This window comes from Agelaius phoeniceus, chromosome 5 (assembly GCF_051311805.1).
Source record: "Agelaius phoeniceus isolate bAgePho1 chromosome 5, bAgePho1.hap1, whole genome shotgun sequence".
In the NCBI taxonomy this organism is placed as follows: domain Eukaryota; kingdom Metazoa; phylum Chordata; class Aves; order Passeriformes; family Icteridae; genus Agelaius; species Agelaius phoeniceus.
In genome coordinates, this window is record NC_135269.1 from 44913625 (window position 1) to 44929970 (window position 16346).

The following is a 16346-nucleotide window of genomic DNA, read 5'->3' on the forward strand; positions in this document are numbered from 1 at the left end:
AATCTTGCACGTTTTTTGTGTTCCTGGTTTTTGTCTGCATAGCATAATTTCAGCTTCATAGAACAACAGAATATATTCAGGAATAAATATCATACTTGTTTGACAAGCTTTATTTTCCTGGAAAACACATTGATTACTTCTGATTGTAGTATTTTAATTTCTTTCCAGATAACTGTGTTGCAACTTCTGTAATATTTTTTGTGTGTGTGTGACAATAGTCTCATAGCAGTCTTAACTAAAAGTTACTCAGTATTTTAAATAATACTAAAATTATTTAGATTGTTTTGTGGAGTTTTCTGGGAATTCTAAGATTTGTTGAACCTATAAACAGCAGTGTTCTTCCAGAAATTCTTTCATGATTTCCTACTGTAAATTGTCTAGATCTGCTGAATTTGAAATGTTTATACTTAGTCAATGTTTGCTTAACTTTCTTCTGGTTTGCTAATGGACACTAAAGTATTTCAACACTGACATGTGATGCAAACATATTTTATTGCTGAATTCAGAAGACTTACTTGAATGCCTTCACATTATCAACATTAATTAGTAATGAACGCAGTTTTAATTTCTTATGTTCTTAATTTATTCCCAAAAGTACAGCATTGTATCCCGCTTAATTGGGAAGGGAGGTGGTGGGAAGAAGTGTTGCTTTTCAAATTAATTCATTGGCAAGCACAAATACCATAATATCATTTTAGAGCTGGTGTCTTGGAGATGTGTTAGAGTGATGTCTTGCTAAGAAAAAGGAGATATCCTAGTCATTTGTTTGCTTTGGGATCATGCTACAAGGTTCAGAGAGGCTGTGACACAGTATTGAGTCAAAAAAAAATCAATACCCTTATCCCTATCTTTCCTTCCCTCTCTCTCTCTCTCTCTTTCTTTGTTTTGTGCACAAAGTTGCCTGTACATGTACAGTACAGAGACACAGGGAAGAACATTCACCCCCCCCCGCCCCAGCCTTCTAGATTTTTCAATATCCAGATTGAACATAGGAATGGAAAAGTAATGAATGATGGATGTTGCATTCACTTTTCATGGATGTTAAACAGCTGGTAAACTGAATAAGAGTATATTTTAGAGCATTAGCAGCAGAACCCAATTACAAAGTGGTTTCTAGAACTCCTAGAAACGTCTTAGAATCACAGGATTGAGGTTGGAAGGGACCTTCAACCCCACTGCCTAGGCAGGGCTACATAGAGCTGTTTGCCCAGGACAGTGTCCAGCTGGCTTCTGAATATCTCCAAGCACTCCACAACCTGCAAGAGTAACCTTTGCCAGAGCTTGGTCACCCTCACCATAACTAAGTAAAAAAAAAAAAAAGTTTCCTGATGTTCAGAGGGAACCTTCTGCATGTCAGTTTGTGCTTGTTGTTCAAATTATTGAAAATCAGACTCCTCAGGGAATGTACACAATGCCCATTCTCTTCAGACAGCAACAACATGTTTTGCAGGCGAGGCCAGTGCCCTCAGAACAGAGTTTGTGTCTTGCAGTGTATTTTCTCCTTAAAGTTAACAGTCTAGTTGTATCAGCTCAGCAAATTACTAGGAAATAAACATATGATGAACTTTGAAGGAATGTAGATGTTTTTCCATGAAAACGTTTCTGCTACTAATAGTACATTTGGTTTATTTCCGTCAGAGTGTTTTACCTTTTGTGTCTGGCATCCTTGAACGGGCCTGTAATTTACTTTTTATATGGCAATTTGAGTTGCAAACTTGAATTGATACAAAACTATTATTATATTGTAATTATTGTTAATGGTCTCATATATAGTTATATTGGCTAACAGTTCTGAAGTAGTTATTTCTGTTGCATTCATGTAAAATTTAGGTGCAACTCGGTTCTTTTTATTGCTGTAATAATATTGAACCTCATAACTTTGTAATGGAAGAGAAGGATTTTTGATTGTTGTTTATACAATATAGCAGGTACTACTTCTCAAATATTCTTTGGTGCTACCTGCTAGGACCCACCCCTGAGGCAGATTAGAGCACAGCATCCTGCTGCTTTTGCAAGTGGCCAATTGTTTGAGCCATTAATCTTTAACATTTCAGTCTTTCACACTGCCTTAATGAGGGACTTATGCATCAGGAAATTTATAGCTCCTTTACTGAAAACGTATATTGGATTCATAACACCAAATTCTCTGAATTAAGGGTTCTAGACCACTATTTCAAGGAAATTCTGCAGCTTGATTCATCTCGTCCTAAGGTAGACATATAATGTAAATCAAATAAATTTTACTCTAAAAGCAGGTTTTTTCTCCTGCTGATAGAGATTAGGAAATGAGCTTAGAATCAAGTGCCAAAATGCAGGTTCCTAATGTGAGCTAAGGTGCATCCCAGCCAAAGCTGGGATCCGTTTAAGGTTTATTTCTTGCTATTCCAAGTATTTGTGAGTATGTCCAGGAAAGAATTTTTCTTCTTAAAACATTTTTGAAATTATTTAAATGCTAAGTGTTGGTCTGTGGTCAAAGAGAAATCAGTAAGTGATACGTGTTCCGCTTCCTGGCAGGATAACATCCTGCGTTAGGGTTCCTCATGCAATTACAAATGTAATTTTTTTTTTCCCTAGCTACTATATCTGAAAAATCCACTCTGTGTTACTCTTGTTAGTTACTCTTGTTAGTAACCTCTAAGGTGATCTAACAATGATCAGTGAAGTTCAGATTGGGTGTTAGAAAAAGTTTCTTCATTGAGAGGGTGGTCAGTCACTGGAACAGGCTCCCAGAGAAGTGGTCACAGCCCAAGCCTGCCAGAGCTCAAGGAACATTTGGACAATGCTCTTGGCCTTTTGGTTTAGTTAGTCCTGTGAGGAAGAGAGAGTTGAGCACAATGATCCCAATGGGTCTTTTACAGCTTGAGATACTCAGCCATTCTAGAGAAAATTAGCTTCAGGTCAACTGACTGTTGCAGCATCTACCCATTACATCTGTAGACTATTGCTGATCTGAGAGTTTTGGCTGATACGGGAATTATGGTAATCTCTGCGTCTGCTCCTCAGTCAGCATTTCTAATTCCAGTTGCTGGTTTGTTTCCCAAAGTCCTTTTGATCACAAAAGAAGGCCTTTGTGTAGGTAATGCATAATTAAAATCAAAAATACTGAACTTCAGAGACTGATAGAAGACCCTTCTGCCTTTTATTTCTGGGAAGTAATCCATCTCTGCCAACAAAGCCAATTAGGAAGTTTCCACAAGTTACTGTCTTTTCATTTGTGCTCTGTGTACGCTCATAAGTACTGGCTAGACAGCAGCTTGAACAAGTCTCTGCCAAATACTCACATTTGAGATCTGGATTCATTTTCAGCATTTTCAGCATGGAAACCATATTCACTACCTCCCACCTACTGTGGTATGGGGTTGAGTAGACAGAGAAGGCCAAGTAACTAAATTTCTGGGCAAAGGTGACTGCTGAGGTATCTCCAGGGAGCTACAAGCCTTCAGCCTGACCTCGATGCCAGGGAAGGGCTTGGAGCAGAGCATCTTGAGAGCTGTCATGCAACATGTACAGGACAACCAGGGAATCAGGCCCAGCCATCAGTGGTTAAGGAAAGAAGGTCCTGCTTGAGCAACCTGAGCACATTTTGTGACAAGGTGATCCACTTGATGGGGGGGGGGAAAGACTGTGGATGTAATTTCCCTGGACTTTAGTAAAGCCTTTGAAACTGCCTCCCATGGTGTTCTCCTGAAGAAACTGGCTTCCCATGGCTTGGACAGCTGCAGTCTTCACTGGGTTAAAACTGGCTGGATGGCCAGGCCCAGAGAGTGGTGGTGAATGGAGTTACATCCAGTTGGCAACTGGCACCAGTGGGGTTCTCCAGGGCTCAGTATTGGGGCCAGTTCTGTTTAATATCTTCAGTGATTTGGACAAGAGGATTGATTGCACCCTCAGTAAGTTTTCAGATGACACCAAGTTGGGAGGGAATGCTGTTCTGCAGAGGGATCTGGACAGGCTGGATTAATTGGCTGAATTTGACAGTATTGAAGTTCAATAAGGCCCGGGGCTCCACATGGGTCACACAATGCTAAGGATTGAGGGAAGAGTGGCTGGAAGAGGACTGGGGGTACTGGTTGACAGCTGACTGAGCATGAGCCAGCAGTGCCCAGGTATCCAAGAAGGCCAATGGCACCTGGCCTGTATCAGGAACAGTGTGGCCAGCAGGAGCAGGGCAGTGATTGTCCCCCTGCACTCAGCACGGGTGAAGCTGCACCTTGAGTGCTGTGTCCAGCTCCCCCTGAGCAGGAAGGAGCAGCAGAGACGTGTGAGGAACTGACTGCAGCCCCCATTCTTCATCCCCCTGTGCAGGGCAGAGGAAAGGGGAATTGACCTTGAGCCTGGGAAGAAGGGAGGGCTTGGGGGAAGGTGCTTTTTAAGATTTGCCCTACTCTGCCCTACTCTGATTTTATTGGTAAGGAATTGTTTTCCCCAGGTTGAGGCTGTTTGCCCATGACAGTAACTGAGTCAGTGATCTCTCCCTGTCCTTATCCTGACCTACAAGCCTTATGTGCTATTTTCTCTCCGGTGTCCAACAGAGGAGAGGAGTGATGTGGCTTTTGGTGGGTACCTGCTGTCCAGCCAGGGTCATTCTACCACACAAGGTTTAGCGACAATAGCCCTTCCTCACTATTTCCAGCCCTGAGTTTTAGAAGGAGATTTTGGGAGTGGTTTATGAGTGGATTAAATACTTTGATACTGTCAGGCACTTTCCCTGGGGCTGGCTCCACTGAATTCAGAGCTTCCCCTGCCCCATGACCATGGCTCTCTGTGGTAGCCCAGCACACCCAGCACACCTTGTGCCCCACTCCTCTCCCCATTAATGTGGGGTGAACCTGCAGCATCTCCCAGCTCACCTGGCTCTGACGAGTGCCCAGTGTGGCTGCAGTCATGCTGCAGTGAGGCAGGCTGTCAGCTTCAGCCCTGGATTAGGGGTTGGTGTGAAACCCCTGCGAGTCATGGCTGTGGGTACTGAGGCTCTCTGGCCCCTAGAAGCCTCAGGAAGAGGCAGGAATGCCCACCAGGTTCCTTCTCGTGGCCCTGTTAATCTGGTCCATCATTTGCTGTTCCTTTTTCATCTGGAGATTGCAATACAACACTGAGGGTTGATATTTTTTTTTGCCTCTGGAAGATGTGGCATTTACTGCAACAGTAGTTATCAATGGCTATTTGGTCTCTCACTGCTTGTCTGTTGGGTGTCAAACCAGCTTGCTTTTTAACAGCTTTTACATTGGTATCTTGCTGCTTTGAATTGCAGGATTAATTTGCTTTGCATTTCAATAATGAAGTAGCTGAAAGTCACCTTTAGTGTAGTCCTTAAAAGTAACTAATCTTTTGATACCCTAGGGCTTTGAATCAAGGGTTTTAAATCAATATTTTAGCTATAAAGTTACTATTTTTCTTCATCCTGCACCCTATGGACTGAAAATTGGTGGGGTACCTTTGGGAATTGTAGAGAACATGGGATAAGTGAAGAATTAGTTGTTGTGTTCTTTTGGGAAATGCATGCAATTAAAAAAATTAAGTAGCACTCATCTCAATAAAACCTCTAGTGTTATCATTGTTTTCATGCAGTTTTGTTCCTAAATATCTCTTGGGCACTAATTGAAAAGGAAACGGAATTTTATTTTTCAGGAGGCAGTGAAATCTCAAACAGCAATTAAAACACAGAATGGTTTGGCAGTCTGTAATGTAATTGGTTCTGTGGACAGGAAGAGCTCACAAACTGCTTTGCTTTTCCTTCACATTTGGTCTTAGTTTTAAGAGACCATTACTGCTTACAATCATCTGGGAGCCCTAGATTCAGCAGAATTTCAGGGGGAAGGGAGCACAGCAGTGCAACTTTAACAGCATCAGATGTATGTTTATCTCAATCTTTTTAGTTTGCTTTCTAAATCTGTTATATTAGGAGTGCTACTACAAGCTGTGTTCTTTAAACTTCTTCATATGGATATTTTTGAGAGAAGTTACTTGGTGCAAACCTGAGTTTTCTAAGAAAACACATTAATTTAAACATAAAATTAGTTTCAGTTTTCTTGTGCGTGAGTTCAAAACTTTTCTGTGGTCTGGAGTAAAACAGAAAGAATGTGCCCAAGTTTTTGATGCCCAAAGCCTTCATTTTGTTGAAGAAGGTTTTCATGATGGGTTGTTTTTTGAAAAGAGATGCCGTAGATTTTCAACTGGTCACTCACTCCAGTGAAGTGATGTAAAGCCAGAAAAATGTAAAAACGCACATAATTCAATAGCTATGGGAAATAAGATGTTTCTAAATCTCTTTAGCCTCTATAATTGCAGAATAAACTGGATGATACAATTTTGATTTTGTTACTTCAGCAGATGGGGAAAACAAAAATCATCCAGATGTTTTCATCCCAGACTAGTGTGAAGGATCACAGTACTGCATTTCTCCAAGAAAGGAGAATGACTTTTCCAGTATTCTCTCTTGGACTTCCTGAACCCTGTGAAAGTGCTCAGTGAAGGGGGAGAGGCAGAGGAGTGCTGATATTTATATACTGGGGTCTCACTTAGGGTGAAATCTGCCTACTTTTGGTGGTGTTCTTTTAGTCTAGTTGTTTTCACTAGTCACTGACAGCTTAACTGTTAAAGTAAAATCCAATTAGTAGTCTCCCCTTGACTGTTATTCTTTTTAATCTCCCCTCTGGATTTATTCCCTTGTTCCCCTCACTGATGGGGGCTGCTGGCTGGGCCACTTCCACAGCAGGCTGCTCTGCTTGGGGCTTGTGGTGCTCCCCTGCCAGCATCCACAGCTCGCTCCCCCTGCCTCACACCTTCACCCTACACCTGTGTGTCCCCCTGTGGTCTGTCCATGGGCTCCAGAGTCACCCTCCTATCCTTAGGGTCACCCGGATGGGAATGTTCCCACTGTTACTCAGCCTGCTTGCTCAGCCCACAGTGTGGGAGGCTGTGATGGAGGCTGCAAACCCACCTGTCCTCTCCTCTCTGCTTCTCATTTGTTTCAACCTCTCCTCATGTGCTGCCATCAGCCTAATTCACCAGTTCATGGCAAGAGACAGCTCTTTACTGCTTTTTACAATTTCAGCTGCTGGGCATCAATTCTGAGATAAACCAACCATCACATAAATGGTATCTTGACACAGCAGCAGCCCACAAAGTCCAAATGAAATGGGAATGACAAAAGCAGCTCTGTCCAAATTAGGATTATGATGGCAGCTCCATCCAGTTAAGGATTCCCTACAGACCAGACCGTGACCACCCTTTCATTCTGGGGTCTTATCCAGGTGCTTTTGTAAACTGGACCAAACCGTGGATTGTGGATCTCTGCAGGCCATTAATAGAGCTCTCTGACTTGGTAATGATTGATAGGAAGTAAGTTATGCAAGGAACTCTAATTTCTTATTCACACAGGCCTGTAGAAGGGCAGTGACAGTGGCAAAGTACAGCTTTTCCTTTAAGAGAAGGAGTCAGAAATGGCTTGTGTTTCTTCTGGCTTGTTGATTCAATAAAATATCCTTATGCATCATGGACATAATTTAGAGCTCAGGGGAAACAATCAAAACATTTCTACTGCTCTTAAAAGTAGGGAAGGGTTGAATCAACCTTTTTTCTAATAGGTTCCACTGAAACTGTGCTAAGTGAGTGACATGGCTGAAGCAAACAGGACATTGCCAGCCTTTTCCAGCAGGTCACACAGATGTTTGGTCACTCTGCTTCCAGGTTTGCATTCATTGGTATCTATCCACCTGAAAAGCTGCTTAGAAAGTCCTCTTTTCTTCATTTTGGCTCCTCTTGTGAGGCTATAATAAATATGTAGCCCCTCTCTATTTATATGACACTGTTAGGTTGGTGTTGGTTTGGGGATTTCTTGTGAAGGTTTTGTGCAGCTCTCACTTTGTTGCCCTTCTTTGGACATGTGCCAGTACCTCAATGTTCTTCTTGTAATGAGCAGCCCAAAATTAAATACAGGATTCAAGGTGTGGCCTCACCAGTGCTGAGTACAGAGGAGCAATCATTGCCCTGGTCCTGCTGGCCACACTATTGCTGATAGAAGCCAGGATGCCACTGGCCTTCTTGGCCACCTGAGCAGACACTGGATCATGTTCAGCTGCTGTTGAGCCACACCCCAGGTCCTTTTCTGGTGAGCAGGTTTCAGCCACTCTTCCCCCAGCCTGTAGTGCTGTCTGGGGTTGTTGTGACCCAGGGGCAGGACCTGGCGCTTGGCCTTGTTGAACCTCATGCAATTGGCCTCAGCCCATCGATCCAGCCTGTCCAGATCCCTCTGCAGGGCCTTCCTTCCTTGCAGCAGATCAATGCTCCCACCCAGCTTGGTGTCACCTGCAAACTCACTCAGGGTGCACTTGATCCCTTTGTCCAGATCATCAGTAGAGATACTGAACTGAAGGACTCCCCCAGTTCCCTGGATCCTCCTTCCAGCCCCACTTGTAGATGGGCATCACATTTGCAAACTTTCAGTCACCCTGGGATCTCCACATCAGCCATGACTCCTGATAAATGATGGAAAGTGACTTGGTGGGCAATTCCACCAGCTCCCTCAGTACCCTTGGGTAAGTCCCATCTGGTGTCACAGACCTGTGTGTGCCCAAGGGGTGTAGCATCTGCTACAATATTTCTTTTCTGTTCACAGGACAGAAATCAACCACTTTCCATCACTCTTGAGCTGATCAATGGTTCATATTGGATGTGTTGAAGATGGGTTACCCTCAGGCTTCCTGGGCACTTCAGGAGTCACTGGCATCACTTTTCCTAACTCTCAGATCCTCTGCGGCCTGTGATGTGCATGCCTAAGCCTAATCTGCTTTTTGAGATTCCCCCAAAGAACTTTGGGGGGAATTAAAAGGCTCATTAAAAGGCTCATCTTCAAGTGGCTACTGACCATGAGCAGGATTTGCACAGAGATGCAAGAACTGAGCATATTAATTTTCCTTTTGCTGAGGTGTAGGCATACTAACACAACCTCTGAGTGGTTTATCATAGCAGGGTTTTAGCCTGAGCTAGCGGGTCTGCCAGATGCCATGTCAATATAGTAGCACATAGATATACATATTTAGGCTGTCAAATTCTGTACTTTTAAAAACCACAGCCATGCTAGTCCCTCCAAAGAAACAAAACTCCATGATTTGCTTTCTCCTTGTAGCTTTTGACAACTTACTGTGAACCTGGATCTTCATATGTCTCTCTAATTTTGGACTCTCTGTCATGGTCATGCATTGTTGGATGACAATGACCTTCCATATATCCTAACTATTTGCAGAACTTAAGGTAAAGATGGTTTTCTTGCAGCTTTTGTTCTGAAACATTTGCAGGGCTGTACAGCAGGTGGTGCTCTGTTTCCCTTTCTGCTAGAAGTTGTTGTCATTCACTAAACTTTTAAAACTGAAATTAATAATGTTTTCAGTACCGGCTGAGAAATTGGAGCCACATATTTTCAGGGATGGTTTACTTAGCCATGCACTGCTTTTGTTTTAAGGAGCAAGAGAGCATAAAGTCTGTTTGTGGGTTAATTTACAACACTAATCTATCTTCCCAGTGCAGTTAGAGCAGAGAAGTGACTTACATTTATTAAGATATTCTTTTCATGTTTGCAAAACCAGTACTTGTTTTAAATGGGTAATTATTCACTAAAATGAATGAATCACAAAGGAAAGTACAGGTTGAATTTAAACATTGAATCACTAAAACTATCAGAATCCCTAAATCCAGCAAGGAATTTCACAGCTTAATTAACCAAAATGTTTATCCAGATACCTGAAGTTGGATGAAATAAAAATGTGTTCTTTGTTTTTATGCTGAATAGTTGAATTCCTGATCTTTCCGCACAGTAAATTCTGTTTTTTGGCACTTGGCACAGCTGGCCCAGGCTTTCAGGGGCTTGTTTCACAAGTGATAGCTCTTAGATGACTAGAAGTGGTGTGGAAAGTCAAATCCTTTTTGAGGATTTGGTGAGATACAGCTCCATAAGCTTTGAAATATTGCAGACCGCAGTAATACCATAGTAATCTTCAACAGCATTAACAGCTTAAACAGACAAGCCTATATAAATTGGTTTAAAATCAATCAGGTAGAGAACTTCACTAATTCAAATTAATAACTCTGTGGGCTGTACTGTGAATTATCAGATTTTGCAAATTAGAAAGTAAAAGCATGATGCAAGGCTCATGGAAATCAAAGGAAATATTTCCATTAGCATGACTGTGCTGACATTATCCCCTTACCTGGATTTCCGTGACAAAGAACCAAGAATACTGAAGCACAATAGGTGACTTGCTCATAGGGACAATTTTGCTCTATTTGCTATCATTTTATGACATTACCTATTTCATTCTGTGACAATGTACTTGATACAAAATGTATTGCTCTTTATGTGGTGTCAGAGCTGGGAACATCAGTCACTCACCTGAGCCAATGGCAGCTGCTGTGCAAACATGAACTGGAAGGACAGTGCCCGACCTCACTGCCCAGCATTTTGCCACTGGAGGCTGCCTTGTGAACAGCCTATCAATAAGACATCTTTCTCTGAACTTCTGTGATTCTATATATAGTATTTCACACAGGGATCTCTACATTTGTAATTCAATCAGAAAGAACAGCCTTATAAATTTATTATTTGTCTTCTTCATTCAGAATCTTGGAGTCAGTCCACTCATGAAAAGATAAACAAAATTCCATTTCTGTTAGTTGATATTTACTCATTAGCAGAGTATATATCTCTTAAATAGATCCAAAGTTTCTGTTTCTCATAGAAGATTTTATTTTCTAAAAATAAATTTATGAGTTTTTCTTCTTTTAAGATATGAGGAAGGGTGGTATGAACATCATCAATGAGATATGAATCAAAATCTGTATCTGTCTTTTCAAGAAAATAAAAAAAATTGGTTTTTTTTTTTTTTTTTCTGACTTGGAGAGCATTTCCCCCAAGCTGTTCCCTAAGAAATGTGTCTTCAGATGAATGGAAAGTGAACTATTAAATATAAATGTGGTTTGTCCCTGACTTAGAGATACGAGGAACAAGACATACAGAACAAAAATAAAAAGAGGAGATAAATTTCTTCTCCATTTTAACATGGTTCCATGTAGACTTATAATTATCAGGTGATGTGTTACACCAGTGTATAATCTCCACGTGGGGAGCCAGGACAGCTGATTTAGATGACTCAGATTAAGGTAAAATCAATCCAGACTGGCAACAGATGGAACACGGGGAAAGAAACGTGGCATTTCAGAGTGCAGGAGGTGGCAGAAATTAATCAGGCATTGAGTTCATTGCATAGGGCTTATGACTGGGACCAAAGGGGCCTGAATTTTCCCTAATGCTTGGCCTTCATTGAAACCAGCTGAAATAGAGTAAAAATGGCATATCTCATATACAACCTGTACCATGGCCTTCAAAAAAAGTACTGAATGGATAGATTGCCTCTGTCACCCACAAAGGAAATCTTGTGGACAATGAGAAGGGAAATCTGATTCCCTTTGAGGCCCCTTGAATTCAATGCCAATATGTTTTAATCCAGCAGAAAATGGTGATAACTATATTCCTCCTTCCTCAGTTGATTTGATGAAAATTAACTTTCAACATCCACATCTGATCAAATCACAGGCTAAAATTATGTGCAAGCATGAAAAAGATGACGGCTTATTCCATAAATACACACTTGGTTGTAACTTTCAAATTATGTTAGCAGAGTTCACACAGTATTAGTCAAATCCCTGTCATTAAGAAATGGTATTTCATAAGAAAGCTGATAATAGGATACAAAGATCCTAAAATTATTAGATGATGACTTGCTAATGGGAATTCCTTTTTGTCATAACCAATGATTTTCAGTTTACTCTCTTTGATGGGAGATGGTAGTATAATAAAAATCTGGAAATTGTGTAAAGAAAAGAAACTAAAGATTGAATAATGGATTCAATGATTTTGTGAAACTAGGATGATTCAATTTTAAAGACATTGTTGGGGAAAATAAGGTAATTCTAAGGCAGAGCCTGTGCCACTGCACAATGCATATCTGTCAAAGCCCACCTCCTACTCTTTTCTCCTGTGGGCGTGCAGTATCTCCCTTTCAAAGCAGCACTAAAACCCAAAGAAGGCTCTGTACAGGAAGGCTCTTGCTCCAGGCTCTGCCCCCTCTGGAGCAAGAGCTCTGGCTGGCAGTCTGACCACACTTCAGGCAATGGCAAAGGTCTCAGAGAAAGGTCTCTTACAATTGATGAGAAAACTTTATTACAGTTATTAAACTTTATTAGTATTACAATTTTTTCAACGGATTGAAGGACCATTTTCCACCAAGTCTAATTATTTGAGCTGACCAATATATCAGCATACCTCTCTCATCAACATTTTAATTTTAGCTTTGTAATTATAGGTCAGAATTTCTGAGTCTTCCCTTTCTTTGTTTTGGGTATACTACATTAACTAAATATCAAGAGGTCAGGTTTTACTGACAGTATTTGTGCACTGGTAGCATAACATAATGTTTGTGAGGACAAAAGAAATGCACCTTCAGATTGCCACAGGAATGCTCCCCACTCTCTGCTGTCCCAGCAGCCCCAGCTGGGGCTCAGGCTATGGGTTAAGGAAGGGCTTTTCCTTTGCAGCCTGCACACACAAACAGCATTGGTACATCTGTCTTCCTCCATGGGACTCACCTGCCCTCCTTTCATTAACTGGCTTTAATGGAGGAGAAGGAATGTCATCTAAATGATTGTGGCTCCTGGCTGAAAACCCGTATGATTTTTGAAAGGAAAACACCGCAGTCACTGAATGTCAAAGCAGTGATTAAAAAGCAAAAAGCTGACATGCTGACATGGATACCACTGTAATAGGGTATGTCTCAGTGGGAACCCACTGCCACCATCAGCTTTTCACGGGTTTTGTATTGCTAATATGAAATGAAATGCACCACTAGGAATACTGTTGCATATCAGACTACCTTATTTCATAAATTATTACTATATTACCCTTTAAATGTCCCAGTGAGCATAGCAGCATCAAAATATGATGTAAAAACAATAAAACCAAGCAAACAGCTATTATTGAAGTGTTAGGTATGTACAATAGTTTTTTAATTCCTTTCTCTTTGTTTTTATCCTGAATAAATTAACAGTTTGCCACAGAGAGGGTCATTCAACCACCTCTGTGGTACCCTTGTTTCTGAATTGGAACAGGGTGGGTAATTACTACTGGGAATGTGTTGTGGCAGGCTTTAAGAGTGGGTAAACTGGAGAATGACTTTTGATATTCAAATTTCCTCTCGTTTCCATATTCTGCTGCTGGCACTTACAAAGGAAGATGTATGATGTGTCTCATCATGCACTTGGAAGGGCTGAGAACTCACACATCTTCTCCCTTCTCAGCTCTCCATCTAGGAGCCAGTTGGAACAAACTTCAGGCAAGAAAGATGAAAAAAAAGTATATATGAAAAGTCATATTTTCTCATTTTCAGGAAATCATGGAGGATAGTTATTCATAAGCCATAACCTCTGTGGGAAGAAGGTTGATCAGTCAGTGGCCTCATAAAACCTGCCTTTTCTATTTCATGGGAAGCTCTGCAATTTGAAACAAATTCCTAATCAGAGCAAATATGTCAAAATAAAAATTCTGGATAATTTATTTTTGACTTGTTTCTTATATAATTTTACTTCATGCTGGGCTATTAAGTCAAATAAGTTTTCAAATATTTAAATATTTGAAAAGAAGTTCATTTAAAAAAAAAAAAGTTCTCTTCCAAAAGATTGAATTTGTTCTGTTACTCCTTATCAGAAAGTGTTTCCAAGGGAAATTAGAGTCAGGTATTGTTGAAATAATCAATTAGACCATTCACCAGTCAGCATTTTCCTGTGGAGAAATACTGTATCATAAGATCTATGAGTGTATCATTCATTCAGAATAATTTCAATAAAAACAGGAAGGTTAAGATTTATATGATTTGTCTGAAGATGAGAAGTTTTATTTAAAACTGTGTCAAAGTTCATTTGGAAGATACTGTCTGATCTTTACAGATAGACCAGAATATAAATAATGTCCTGGCAAACAGTATTAATAATGTCTTTGACAGAGATACCATTAATAATCATAGTTTATATGGCTACAACTCCAAAATAAAAGGTTATCATGGTGTAATAAACCAAAGAAGTACACTCAGCTGGTTTATGGCTTCATTAAAGTGGTAAGCTATAATTGCTACCTTGCAATCAGCAAATGCAAATGCTCTATTTGTAGTGCAGTCAGCTTTATTTAATGTGTAACTTTCTCTTCAGAGAAGGGAAACTTAACATATTTTTCTTGGATTTCAGTATACTGAAAGTTTATTCTTTGGCAATATACTAATAACCCAGCAATGGAATTGGGATTATGAAGTATCTGATGCCCTTTTTGTACATTTATGATGTGCCTCAAGCAAGAGCACTGCTTGTAAAATACAAAAGGGCTAAAAAGAATGTAGTTGTCATGACAGTATATGTGTCCAGATTGCAAGCCAGAAAACTGTCACTGATAGTTGGGATATAATTGACCACAGTATATGATAAGCACATTATTGATTGATTAATGTGACCTGGTTGTATTTGAAATGTCAAAGAGGAAAATTGAGTTGTCATTTTATATCATGTTCTTTTTCGAGTAGCAGATAAATACTATAATTAATGACTTTTCACTAAGGTTATCTAAAAAATTTAGGGAATATTAAACATCACATTATTCACAGTCACCATAGGTGAATATATTATTGATGAATATTGATAAATCTTTGCTTATGTGAAACAGGCATCAAAAGAAATTAATGTACTTTAATACTGCTTTTTAATAAGACATCTTTTCTGATTACATTTTTCAATCATTTAACTAGGTGAATTGACTCAATTTACCAAATTACTTTTACAGTTTAGTAAGGTTTATTTGTCTGTGGCAAACTGGAATGTTGAACTTGAAGGTTTAAGTTCCTTCTGTTGAAATCCATTGTGAAACTCTCTTGTCTAGAAAAGGATTGAGGGTTGACACATGCCTTGATACCCTTTTTCCCTATTTACACAAAAGAGCCCTGAATTTTCTCAGGTATTTGAAAAAAATGTGCTTTTGCAAATGAATTGCCAAAAAGCTTTCTCAGCCTTGCAGTAGGTCTCAGAGTCCTCCAAGCTATTATGGATAAAACAAAGCCAAAAAGCATCTGCAGCAAAACACTGAAATGTTGTCACTCACCATTTGCCTAAAGTATACCTGTAAAGGGAACTCTGTGTCACTAGGGGACTTTTTTGCCAGAAAATGCAAAGTCTCCAGCATTTTGAAGGAAAAGGAAAAAAAAAAAAAAAAGAAGAGTCAGAAGTTTAACTGAATTGCTTCAACCTTCATATTTAGTTTTGGCAAATTTGGACTTCTGTCATGTCTTTCAGGTCAGGTATTGTTTGGACTCAGAGTAAGATAATAAATTCAGTTGATGGTGATATCTTATGATGTGCTATGAAGTCCCTGAGTGCCCAAAGTTCTTTCAGTATTTTGACTTCTTTCAGTCAGTTCAGTTGTGTAAATTCAGGATTCTTGTGCGATTTCAAGTGCCCCCGCCATGGATGTGACACTTGTGGCAGTTGTGACACGTGGACCCTGGGAGATATGTACCCTCCAGGATCAGCACCCAAAAGGCAGCTGGGATCCCCCAGGGCTCTCAGGTAGCTCTGGGCACCTGCATTCAGGTACAGAGCTGAGCCCTAATGTGGCTATAGAAAAGTGGGCTTAATCCTGCTTTTCTCATGTGGGTTATTGACTGAAACTGCAGAGATGAAATGGAAGCTTGGCCACCTAGTTCGCAGGTAAATATGTATTTATAGGCATGCAGATTCTCGTGTTTTAATCTGGGGCTGAATTCTAATCTTTGTTATGAGGGCAACCATGTTTCAGACTTATATGAATCACTGGAAGAGTGTTCTGTTTTTTCTGGGATAATTTAAAAAAATATTGGGCTTGTTTCCTTTGGCAGTATCCTTGGGAAAGTGGGCTTAATCAGAAGAGTGAGTGCATTAGAGAATAAGCCAAATTTACCACAATACATTTTAAATTTTCTTAGATTATACATTTTCCAAAGAAAAAAATAGCAGGTAGAGGCTTGCTAAATTGTTCTCTCAAAAACAAAGCCCAATCAGTCTGCCTTCTCAAATCCTTTCAGAATTTTGACCTGGCAGGTCACACTCTATCCTCAAGTCCAGTATTACACAGTCAACATAGTTTTGAGTTGTGCATCTGGGAGAAACTTCATTTTTCACCTAAGTTAAAATGAAAAAAGACTGAGCAAAACTTCAGCCTGTCTCAACCAGTGCAGCAAGCATGGCATGCAAGTGCCAGGCAGTAAACAGGAATCAGTTCACAT